Source organism: Vulpes lagopus, chromosome 6 (assembly GCF_018345385.1).
Source record: "Vulpes lagopus strain Blue_001 chromosome 6, ASM1834538v1, whole genome shotgun sequence".
NCBI lineage: Eukaryota > Metazoa > Chordata > Mammalia > Carnivora > Canidae > Vulpes > Vulpes lagopus.
The window spans coordinates 114,439,131-114,451,889 of record NC_054829.1 but is presented as its reverse complement, the minus strand read 5'-3'; positions in this window follow the sequence as shown (position 1 = coordinate 114,451,889).

Below are 12,759 nucleotides of genomic sequence, written 5' to 3'. Positions count from 1 at the left end.
AGTCCCTCCCAGTTGCACACTGCATGCAGAATGAGTTTCCAACATCTGCACCACAGCCGTTTGTCAGAGGCTTGTGAGACGCAAGTGGAATAAGCGAACTTGGATGGTGTCTCCAACTGCAGTGGAGTGGTATTCTGGGTACCTCCTGGCTTAGAGTACTGCTACGTTCTCAGTGCCCTAGGAACGCAGCTAGTTGAAAGCTGGCTTCTAGGCATGCTTCCTTGTGCGAGCTGAGGTCAGGGCAGGACCCTCCCCCATCCTAACTGCCCCTACAGATAGGTCTCAGCATCCCTATGTTAGGCGCCGGAACACGTAGTGTGAAAAGCATGTGGAAGTGACAGGATTCTCCTCACGTGTATCTGATCTCAATACAGACAATTGCAAACGTCCTTGTTCAATGAGAGTGTAGCTCGGTCCTAGCTTCCATCAATTAGTGTCTGGCAGGCTTCTGCCTGCAAAGCGTACACACTTCTGAGAGTTGAGCTTATGGCCTTTCGCTCCCACATCCTGATGCCTGTACGGTTCGCTTGCACAGCATTTCGTTCTACGTGGGACACTAGCCAAGAGAGAACCAAGTGACTGGCTTGTCAATTTCGCGCCTAGCACACAGCTGCCTCCAAGGCATGCACACTCCTTTGGGTTGAGCTTATGGCTTCAACCTCCCACATGCTGACCGCCTGTAGCCTTTGCAGCCAAGGGATTTCGTTGGACACGGGATTCAAGCTTTGGGAGAGGCAAGTGTCTCTTAGCTCAATCCAGTGACTTCTGACGACTTCCTCCCTTAGATGGGTGATACATACTAACTTCCAAGCCTGAGTACCTAGTTGCTAACTCTCTCTCAGAAGAACTTTCTTCTGTGAGATGAGCTGACTTGCGGTCCTTCCCAGTTCCACACTGCCTGCACATGGAGTTACGAACATCCTCACCAGAAAGGTTTGTCAGAAGCTCATGGGACGCAAGGGCAAGCTGCAGGCCTCAATGGTGCTGTCACTCGGTGCAGTAGAGCGGTATAAACGCAACGTCCTGACTTCCAGTGCTGCTGCGTTCTCAGGGCCAGTAGAACGCAGCTAGTGGAAAGCTGCATTCGGGGCATGCTACCTTTGGAGAGTTGAGCTCAAAGAAGGACCCTCCCGCCTCGGGTGCCCTTGTGGGTGGAGCTGCCAACATCCTCATGTCAGGTGCAGAGAGAGGTGTTGAGAAATGCGTGTGGAAGCGTCAGGCCTGTCCTCACGCAATCTGAGTTGCATACAGCGATTGCCAACGTCCTTGTTCAATTAGAGTGTAGCTAGGATCTAAATCCCCTGTATGAGTGGGGAGCAGACTTCTACCTCCTAGGCATACACGCTCCTGAGAGTTGAGCTTATGGCCTGTCCCTCCCACATCCTGCCTGTAGGTACACCTCGCTCGTAACAGGCCTAGGTTCGATGCGTGACTGAAGTGTTGTGAGAGGTAAATGGAAAGTCCGGGCCAACAAGACTAGTGCCCCCTAGCTCAATCTAGCGATTTCCTAGTATTTCCTGTGTGAGCCAGGTGCTACATTCTAAGTGCCATACAAGAGAAGCTAGCTGAACGCCTTGTCGAAAAAGCAACTTACTTCGGAGAGTTGAGCTAACCCTCAGTACCTCACAGTTGCACACTGCCCGCAGAATGAGTTTCCAACATCTGCACCAGAGCCGTTTGTCAGAGGCTTGTGAGACACAAGTTAAATAAGCAGACCTGGAGGGTGTCCCAGCTGCAGTGGAGCGGTATTCTGGGTACCTCCTGGCTTAGAACACTGTTACGTTCTCAGTGCCCGAGGACCGCAGCTAGTTGAAAGCTGGCTTGTAGGCGTGCTTCCTTGTGCGAGCTGAGTGCAGGGCAGGACCCTCCCGCATTCTGACTGCCCGTAGACGTAGGTCCCAGCATCCTTATGAGAGGTGCCGGGAGACGTTGTGTGAAGAGCATGTGGAAGTGACAGGATTCTCCTCAAGTGTATCTGATCTCAAGGCAGACATTTCAAACGTCCTTGTTCAATGAGAGTGTAGCTTGGTCCGAGCTCCCATCGAAGTGTCTAGCAGACAGCTGCCTGCAAAGCATACACACTTCCGAGATTTGAGCTTATGGACTGTCCCTACCAAATCCTGCCTGCACGTAGAATGCGCTCCTAACAGGCCTAGCCCCGATGCTTGCCTGAAGTGTTGTGAGAGGTAAGTGGAAAGTCCCGGCCGACAAGACTAGTGCATCCAAGCTCAACCCAGCGATTTCCTAGTATTTCCTGTGTGAGCCGGGTGCTACATCCTAAGTGTCATACGAGAGAAGCTAGCTGAACGCCTTCTCCAAAAGCATCTTACTTCGGAGTGTTGAGCTCACCCTCAGTCCCTCCCAGTTGCACACTGCATGCAGAAAGAGTTTCCAACATCTGCACCACAGCCGTTTGTCAGAGGCTTGTGAGACGCAAGTGGAATAAGCAGACCTGGAGGGTGTCTCCAGCTGCAGTGGAGTGGTATTCTGGGTACCTCCTGGCTTAGAACACTGCTACGTTCTCAGTGCCCGAGGACCGCAGCTAGTTGAAAGCTGGCTTGTAGGCGTGCTTCCTTGTGCGAGCTGAGTTCACGGCAGTACCCTCCCGCATTCTGACTGCCCGTAGACGTAGGTCCCAGCATCCTTATGAGAGGTGCCGGAAGACGTTGTGTGAAGAGCATGTGGAAGTGACAGGATTCTCCTCAAGTGTATCTGATCGCAATGCAGACATTGCAAACGTCCTTGTTCAATGAGAGTGTAGCTAGGTCCTAGCTCCAATCAAAGTGTCTAGCAGACATCTGCCTGCAGAGCATTCACACTTCCGAGAGTTGGGATTATGGACTGTCCCTCCCACATCCTGCCTGCACGTACACCGCGCTCCTAACAGGCCTAGCCCCGATGCGTGCCTGAAGTGTTGTGAGAGGTAAGTGGAAATTCCCGGCCCACAAGACTAGTGCATCCAATCTCAACCCAGCGATTTTCTAGTATTTCCTGTGTGAGCCCGGTGCTACATCCTAAGTGTCATACGAGAGATGCTAGCTGAACGCCTTCTCCAAAAGCATCTTCGCAGTGTTGAGCTCACCCTCAGTCCCTCCCAGTTGCACACTGCATGCAGAATGAGTTTCCAACATCTGCACCACAGCCGTTTGTCAGAGGCTTGTGAGACGCAAGTGGAATAAGCGAACTTGGATGGTGTCTCCAACTGCAGTGGAGTGGTATTCTGGGTACCTCCTGGCTTAGAGTACTGCTACGTTCTCAGTGCCCTAGGAACGCAGCTAGTTGAAAGCTGGCTTCTAGGCATGCTTCCTTGTGCGAGCTGAGGTCAGGGCAGGACCCTCCCCCATCCTAACTGCCCCTACAGATAGGTCTCAGCATCCCTATGTTAGGCGCCGGAACACGTAGTGTGAAAAGCATGTGGAAGTGACAGGATTCTCCTCACGTGTATCTGATCTCAATACAGACAATTGCAAACGTCCTTGTTCAATGAGAGTGTAGCTCGGTCCTAGCTTCCATCAATTAGTGTCTGGCAGGCTTCTGCCTGCAAAGCGTACACACTTCTGAGAGTTGAGCTTATGGCCTTTCGCTCCCACATCCTGATGCCTGTACGGTTCGCTTGCACAGCATTTCGTTCTACGTGGGACACTAGCCAAGAGAGAACCAAGTGACTGGCTTGTCAATTTCGCGCCTAGCACACAGCTGCCTCCAAGGCATGCACACTCCTTTGGGTTGAGCTTATGGCTTCAACCTCCCACATGCTGACCGCCTGTAGCCTTTGCAGCCAAGGGATTTCGTTGGACACGGGATTCAAGCTTTGGGAGAGGCAAGTGTCTCTTAGCTCAATCCAGTGACTTCTGACGACTTCCTCCCTTAGATGGGTGATACATACTAACTTCCAAGCCTGAGTACCTAGTTGCTAACTCTCTCTCAGAAGAACTTTCTTCTGTGAGATGAGCTGACTTGCGGTCCTTCCCAGTTCCACACTGCCTGCACATGGAGTTACGAACATCCTCACCAGAAAGGTTTGTCAGAAGCTCATGGGACGCAAGGGCAAGCTGCAGGCCTCAATGGTGCTGTCACTCGGTGCAGTAGAGCGGTATAAACGCAACGTCCTGACTTCCAGTGCTGCTGCGTTCTCAGGGCCAGTAGAACGCAGCTAGTGGAAAGCTGCATTCGGGGCATGCTACCTTTGGAGAGTTGAGCTCAAAGAAGGACCCTCCCGCCTCGGGTGCCCTTGTGGGTGGAGCTGCCAACATCCTCATGTCAGGTGCAGAGAGAGGTGTTGAGAAATGCGTGTGGAAGCGTCAGGCCTGTCCTCACGCAATCTGAGTTGCATACAGCGATTGCCAACGTCCTTGTTCAATTAGAGTGTAGCTAGGATCTAAATCCCCTGTATGAGTGGGGAGCAGACTTCTACCTCCTAGGCATACACGCTCCTGAGAGTTGAGCTTATGGCCTGTCCCTCCCACATCCTGCCTGTAGGTACACCTCGCTCGTAACAGGCCTAGGTTCGATGCGTGACTGAAGTGTTGTGAGAGGTAAATGGAAAGTCCGGGCCAACAAGACTAGTGCCCCCTAGCTCAATCTAGCGATTTCCTAGTATTTCCTGTGTGAGCCAGGTGCTACATTCTAAGTGCCATACAAGAGAAGCTAGCTGAACGCCTTGTCGAAAAAGCAACTTACTTCGGAGAGTTGAGCTAACCCTCAGTACCTCACAGTTGCACACTGCCCGCAGAATGAGTTTCCAACATCTGCACCAGAGCCGTTTGTCAGAGGCTTGTGAGACACAAGTTAAATAAGCAGACCTGGAGGGTGTCCCAGCTGCAGTGGAGCGGTATTCTGGGTACCTCCTGGCTTAGAACACTGTTACGTTCTCAGTGCCCGAGGACCGCAGCTAGTTGAAAGCTGGCTTGTAGGCGTGCTTCCTTGTGCGAGCTGAGTGCAGGGCAGGACCCTCCCGCATTCTGACTGCCCGTAGACGTAGGTCCCAGCATCCTTATGAGAGGTGCCGGGAGACGTTGTGTGAAGAGCATGTGGAAGTGACAGGATTCTCCTCAAGTGTATCTGATCTCAAGGCAGACATTTCAAACGTCCTTGTTCAATGAGAGTGTAGCTTGGTCCGAGCTCCCATCGAAGTGTCTAGCAGACAGCTGCCTGCAAAGCATACACACTTCCGAGATTTGAGCTTATGGACTGTCCCTACCAAATCCTGCCTGCACGTAGAATGCGCTCCTAACAGGCCTAGCCCCGATGCTTGCCTGAAGTGTTGTGAGAGGTAAGTGGAAAGTCCCGGCCGACAAGACTAGTGCATCCAAGCTCAACCCAGCGATTTCCTAGTATTTCCTGTGTGAGCCGGGTGCTACATCCTAAGTGTCATACGAGAGAAGCTAGCTGAACGCCTTCTCCAAAAGCATCTTACTTCGGAGTGTTGAGCTCACCCTCAGTCCCTCCCAGTTGCACACTGCATGCAGAAAGAGTTTCCAACATCTGCACCACAGCCGTTTGTCAGAGGCTTGTGAGACGCAAGTGGAATAAGCAGACCTGGAGGGTGTCTCCAGCTGCAGTGGAGTGGTATTCTGGGTACCTCCTGGCTTAGAACACTGTTACGTTCTCAGTGCCCGAGGACCGCAGCTAGTTGAAAGCTGGCTTGTAGGCGTGCTTCCTTGTGCGAGCTGAGTTCACGGCAGTACCCTCCCGCATTCTGACTGCCCGTAGACGTAGGTCCCAGCATCCTTATGAGAGGTGCCGGAAGACGTTGTGTGAAGAGCATGTGGAAGTGACAGGATTCTCCTCAAGTGTATCTGATCTCAATGCAGACATTGCAAACGTCCTTGTTCAATGAGAGTGTAGCTAGGTCCTAGCTCCAATCAAAGTGTCTAGCAGACATCTGCCTGCAGAGCATTCACACTTCCGAGAGTTGGGATTATGGACTGTCCCTCCCACATCCTGCCTGCACGTACACCGCGCTCCTAACAGGCCTAGCCCCGATGCGTGCCTGAAGTGTTGTGAGAGGTAAGTGGAAATTCCCGGCCCACAAGACTAGTGCATCCAATCTCAACCCAGCGATTTTCTAGTATTTCCTGTGTGAGCCCGGTGCTACATCCTAAGTGTCATACGAGAGATGCTAGCTGAACGCCTTCTCCAAAAGCATCTTCGCAGTGTTGAGCTCACCCTCAGTCCCTCCCAGTTGCACACTGCATGCAGAATGAGTTTCCAACATCTGCACCACAGCCGTTTGTCAGAGGCTTGTGAGACGCAAGTGGAATAAGCGAACTTGGATGGTGTCTCCAACTGCAGTGGAGTGGTATTCTGGGTACCTCCTGGCTTAGAGTACTGCTACGTTCTCAGTGCCCTAGGAACGCAGCTAGTTGAAAGCTGGCTTCTAGGCATGCTTCCTTGTGCGAGCTGAGGTCAGGGCAGGACCCTCCCCCATCCTAACTGCCCCTACAGATAGGTCTCAGCATCCCTATGTTAGGCGCCGGAACACGTAGTGTGAAAAGCATGTGGAAGTGACAGGATTCTCCTCACGTGTATCTGATCTCAATACAGACAATTGCAAACGTCCTTGTTCAATGAGAGTGTAGCTCGGTCCTAGCTTCCATCAATTAGTGTCTGGCAGGCTTCTGCCTGCAAAGCGTACACACTTCTGAGAGTTGAGCTTATGGCCTTTCGCTCCCACATCCTGATGCCTGTACGGTTCGCTTGCACAGCATTTCGTTCTACGTGGGACACTAGCCAAGAGAGAACCAAGTGACTGGCTTGTCAATTTCGCGCCTAGCACACAGCTGCCTCCAAGGCATGCACACTCCTTTGGGTTGAGCTTATGGCTTCAACCTCCCACATGCTGACCGCCTGTAGCCTTTGCAGCCAAGGGATTTCGTTGGACACGGGATTCAAGCTTTGGGAGAGGCAAGTGTCTCTTAGCTCAATCCAGTGACTTCTGACGACTTCCTCCCTTAGATGGGTGATACATACTAACTTCCAAGCCTGAGTACCTAGTTGCTAACTCTCTCTCAGAAGAACTTTCTTCTGTGAGATGAGCTGACTTGCGGTCCTTCCCAGTTCCACACTGCCTGCACATGGAGTTACGAACATCCTCACCAGAAAGGTTTGTCAGAAGCTCATGGGACGCAAGGGCAAGCTGCAGGCCTCAATGGTGCTGTCACTCGGTGCAGTAGAGCGGTATAAACGCAACGTCCTGACTTCCAGTGCTGCTGCGTTCTCAGGGCCAGTAGAACGCAGCTAGTGGAAAGCTGCATTCGGGGCATGCTACCTTTGGAGAGTTGAGCTCAAAGAAGGACCCTCCCGCCTCGGGTGCCCTTGTGGGTGGAGCTGCCAACATCCTCATGTCAGGTGCAGAGAGAGGTGTTGAGAAATGCGTGTGGAAGCGTCAGGCCTGTCCTCACGCAATCTGAGTTGCATACAGCGATTGCCAACGTCCTTGTTCAATTAGAGTGTAGCTAGGATCTAAATCCCCTGTATGAGTGGGGAGCAGACTTCTACCTCCTAGGCATACACGCTCCTGAGAGTTGAGCTTATGGCCTGTCCCTCCCACATCCTGCCTGTAGGTACACCTCGCTCGTAACAGGCCTAGGTTCGATGCGTGACTGAAGTGTTGTGAGAGGTAAATGGAAAGTCCGGGCCAACAAGACTAGTGCCCCCTAGCTCAATCTAGCGATTTCCTAGTATTTCCTGTGTGAGCCAGGTGCTACATTCTAAGTGCCATACAAGAGAAGCTAGCTGAACGCCTTGTCGAAAAAGCAACTTACTTCGGAGAGTTGAGCTAACCCTCAGTACCTCACAGTTGCACACTGCCCGCAGAATGAGTTTCCAACATCTGCACCAGAGCCGTTTGTCAGAGGCTTGTGAGACACAAGTTAAATAAGCAGACCTGGAGGGTGTCCCAGCTGCAGTGGAGCGGTATTCTGGGTACCTCCTGGCTTAGAACACTGTTACGTTCTCAGTGCCCGAGGACCGCAGCTAGTTGAAAGCTGGCTTGTAGGCGTGCTTCCTTGTGCGAGCTGAGTGCAGGGCAGGACCCTCCCGCATTCTGACTGCCCGTAGACGTAGGTCCCAGCATCCTTATGAGAGGTGCCGGGAGACGTTGTGTGAAGAGCATGTGGAAGTGACAGGATTCTCCTCAAGTGTATCTGATCTCAAGGCAGACATTTCAAACGTCCTTGTTCAATGAGAGTGTAGCTTGGTCCGAGCTCCCATCGAAGTGTCTAGCAGACAGCTGCCTGCAAAGCATACACACTTCCGAGATTTGAGCTTATGGACTGTCCCTACCAAATCCTGCCTGCACGTAGAATGCGCTCCTAACAGGCCTAGCCCCGATGCTTGCCTGAAGTGTTGTGAGAGGTAAGTGGAAAGTCCCGGCCGACAAGACTAGTGCATCCAAGCTCAACCCAGCGATTTCCTAGTATTTCCTGTGTGAGCCGGGTGCTACATCCTAAGTGTCATACGAGAGAAGCTAGCTGAACGCCTTCTCCAAAAGCATCTTACTTCGGAGTGTTGAGCTCACCCTCAGTCCCTCCCAGTTGCACACTGCATGCAGAAAGAGTTTCCAACATCTGCACCACAGCCGTTTGTCAGAGGCTTGTGAGACGCAAGTGGAATAAGCAGACCTGGAGGGTGTCTCCAGCTGCAGTGGAGTGGTATTCTGGGTACCTCCTGGCTTAGAACACTGTTACGTTCTCAGTGCCCGAGGACCGCAGCTAGTTGAAAGCTGGCTTGTAGGCGTGCTTCCTTGTGCGAGCTGAGTTCACGGCAGTACCCTCCCGCATTCTGACTGCCCGTAGACGTAGGTCCCAGCATCCTTATGAGAGGTGCCGGAAGACGTTGTGTGAAGAGCATGTGGAAGTGACAGGATTCTCCTCAAGTGTATCTGATCGCAATGCAGACATTGCAAACGTCCTTGTTCAATGAGAGTGTAGCTAGGTCCTAGCTCCAATCAAAGTGTCTAGCAGACATCTGCCTGCAGAGCATTCACACTTCCGAGAGTTGGGATTATGGACTGTCCCTCCCACATCCTGCCTGCACGTACACCGCGCTCCTAACAGGCCTAGCCCCGATGCGTGCCTGAAGTGTTGTGAGAGGTAAGTGGAAATTCCCGGCCCACAAGACTAGTGCATCCAATCTCAACCCAGCGATTTTCTAGTATTTCCTGTGTGAGCCCGGTGCTACATCCTAAGTGTCATACGAGAGATGCTAGCTGAACGCCTTCTCCAAAAGCATCTTCGCAGTGTTGAGCTCACCCTCAGTCCCTCCCAGTTGCACACTGCATGCAGAATGAGTTTCCAACATCTGCACCACAGCCGTTTGTCAGAGGCTTGTGAGACGCAAGTGGAATAAGCGAACTTGGATGGTGTCTCCAACTGCAGTGGAGTGGTATTCTGGGTACCTCCTGGCTTAGAGTACTGCTACGTTCTCAGTGCCCTAGGAACGCAGCTAGTTGAAAGCTGGCTTCTAGGCATGCTTCCTTGTGCGAGCTGAGGTCAGGGCAGGACCCTCCCCCATCCTAACTGCCCCTACAGATAGGTCTCAGCATCCCTATGTTAGGCGCCGGAACACGTAGTGTGAAAAGCATGTGGAAGTGACAGGATTCTCCTCACGTGTATCTGATCTCAATACAGACAATTGCAAACGTCCTTGTTCAATGAGAGTGTAGCTCGGTCCTAGCTTCCATCAATTAGTGTCTGGCAGGCTTCTGCCTGCAAAGCGTACACACTTCTGAGAGTTGAGCTTATGGCCTTTCGCTCCCACATCCTGATGCCTGTACGGTTCGCTTGCACAGCATTTCGTTCTACGTGGGACACTAGCCAAGAGAGAACCAAGTGACTGGCTTGTCAATTTCGCGCCTAGCACACAGCTGCCTCCAAGGCATGCACACTCCTTTGGGTTGAGCTTATGGCTTCAACCTCCCACATGCTGACCGCCTGTAGCCTTTGCAGCCAAGGGATTTCGTTGGACACGGGATTCAAGCTTTGGGAGAGGCAAGTGTCTCTTAGCTCAATCCAGTGACTTCTGACGACTTCCTCCCTTAGATGGGTGATACATACTAACTTCCAAGCCTGAGTACCTAGTTGCTAACTCTCTCTCAGAAGAACTTTCTTCTGTGAGATGAGCTGACTTGCGGTCCTTCCCAGTTCCACACTGCCTGCACATGGAGTTACGAACATCCTCACCAGAAAGGTTTGTCAGAAGCTCATGGGACGCAAGGGCAAGCTGCAGGCCTCAATGGTGCTGTCACTCGGTGCAGTAGAGCGGTATAAACGCAACGTCCTGACTTCCAGTGCTGCTGCGTTCTCAGGGCCAGTAGAACGCAGCTAGTGGAAAGCTGCATTCGGGGCATGCTACCTTTGGAGAGTTGAGCTCAAAGAAGGACCCTCCCGCCTCGGGTGCCCTTGTGGGTGGAGCTGCCAACATCCTCATGTCAGGTGCAGAGAGAGGTGTTGAGAAATGCGTGTGGAAGCGTCAGGCCTGTCCTCACGCAATCTGAGTTGCATACAGCGATTGCCAACGTCCTTGTTCAATTAGAGTGTAGCTAGGATCTAAATCCCCTGTATGAGTGGGGAGCAGACTTCTACCTCCTAGGCATACACGCTCCTGAGAGTTGAGCTTATGGCCTGTCCCTCCCACATCCTGCCTGTAGGTACACCTCGCTCGTAACAGGCCTAGGTTCGATGCGTGACTGAAGTGTTGTGAGAGGTAAATGGAAAGTCCGGGCCAACAAGACTAGTGCCCCCTAGCTCAATCTAGCGATTTCCTAGTATTTCCTGTGTGAGCCAGGTGCTACATTCTAAGTGCCATACAAGAGAAGCTAGCTGAACGCCTTGTCGAAAAAGCAACTTACTTCGGAGAGTTGAGCTAACCCTCAGTACCTCACAGTTGCACACTGCCCGCAGAATGAGTTTCCAACATCTGCACCAGAGCCGTTTGTCAGAGGCTTGTGAGACACAAGTTAAATAAGCAGACCTGGAGGGTGTCCCAGCTGCAGTGGAGCGGTATTCTGGGTACCTCCTGGCTTAGAACACTGTTACGTTCTCAGTGCCCGAGGACCGCAGCTAGTTGAAAGCTGGCTTGTAGGCGTGCTTCCTTGTGCGAGCTGAGTGCAGGGCAGGACCCTCCCGCATTCTGACTGCCCGTAGACGTAGGTCCCAGCATCCTTATGAGAGGTGCCGGGAGACGTTGTGTGAAGAGCATGTGGAAGTGACAGGATTCTCCTCAAGTGTATCTGATCTCAAGGCAGACATTTCAAACGTCCTTGTTCAATGAGAGTGTAGCTTGGTCCGAGCTCCCATCGAAGTGTCTAGCAGACAGCTGCCTGCAAAGCATACACACTTCCGAGATTTGAGCTTATGGACTGTCCCTACCAAATCCTGCCTGCACGTAGAATGCGCTCCTAACAGGCCTAGCCCCGATGCTTGCCTGAAGTGTTGTGAGAGGTAAGTGGAAAGTCCCGGCCGACAAGACTAGTGCATCCAAGCTCAACCCAGCGATTTCCTAGTATTTCCTGTGTGAGCCGGGTGCTACATCCTAAGTGTCATACGAGAGAAGCTAGCTGAACGCCTTCTCCAAAAGCATCTTACTTCGGAGTGTTGAGCTCACCCTCAGTCCCTCCCAGTTGCACACTGCATGCAGAAAGAGTTTCCAACATCTGCACCACAGCCGTTTGTCAGAGGCTTGTGAGACGCAAGTGGAATAAGCAGACCTGGAGGGTGTCTCCAGCTGCAGTGGAGTGGTATTCTGGGTACCTCCTGGCTTAGAACACTGTTACGTTCTCAGTGCCCGAGGACCGCAGCTAGTTGAAAGCTGGCTTGTAGGCGTGCTTCCTTGTGCGAGCTGAGTTCACGGCAGTACCCTCCCGCATTCTGACTGCCCGTAGACGTAGGTCCCAGCATCCTTATGAGAGGTGCCGGAAGACGTTGTGTGAAGAGCATGTGGAAGTGACAGGATTCTCCTCAAGTGTATCTGATCTCAATGCAGACATTGCAAACGTCCTTGTTCAATGAGAGTGTAGCTAGGTCCTAGCTCCAATCAAAGTGTCTAGCAGACATCTGCCTGCAGAGCATTCACACTTCCGAGAGTTGGGATTATGGACTGTCCCTCCCACATCCTGCCTGCACGTACACCGCGCTCCTAACAGGCCTAGCCCCGATGCGTGCCTGAAGTGTTGTGAGAGGTAAGTGGAAATTCCCGGCCCACAAGACTAGTGCATCCAATCTCAACCCAGCGATTTTCTAGTATTTCCTGTGTGAGCCCGGTGCTACATCCTAAGTGTCATACGAGAGATGCTAGCTGAACGCCTTCTCCAAAAGCATCTTACTTCGCAGTGTTGAGCTCACCCTCAGTCCCTCCCAGTTGCACACTGCATGCAGAATGAGTTTCCAACATCTGCACCACAGCCGTTTGTCAGAGGCTTGTGAGACGCAAGTGGAATAAGCGAACTTGGATGGTGTCTCCAACTGCAGTGGAGTGGTATTCTGGGTACCTCCTGGCTTAGAGTACTGCTACGTTCTCAGTGCCCTAGGAACGCAGCTAGTTGAAAGCTGGCTTCTAGGCATGCTTCCTTGTGCGAGCTGAGGTCAGGGCAGGACCCCTCCCCCATCCTAACTGCCCCTACAGATAGGTCTCAGCATCCCTATGTTAGGCGCCGGAACACGTATGTGAAAAGCATGTGGAAGTGACAGGATTCTCCTCACGAGTATCTGATCTCAATACAGACAATTGCAAACGTCCTTGTTCAATGAGAGTGTAGCT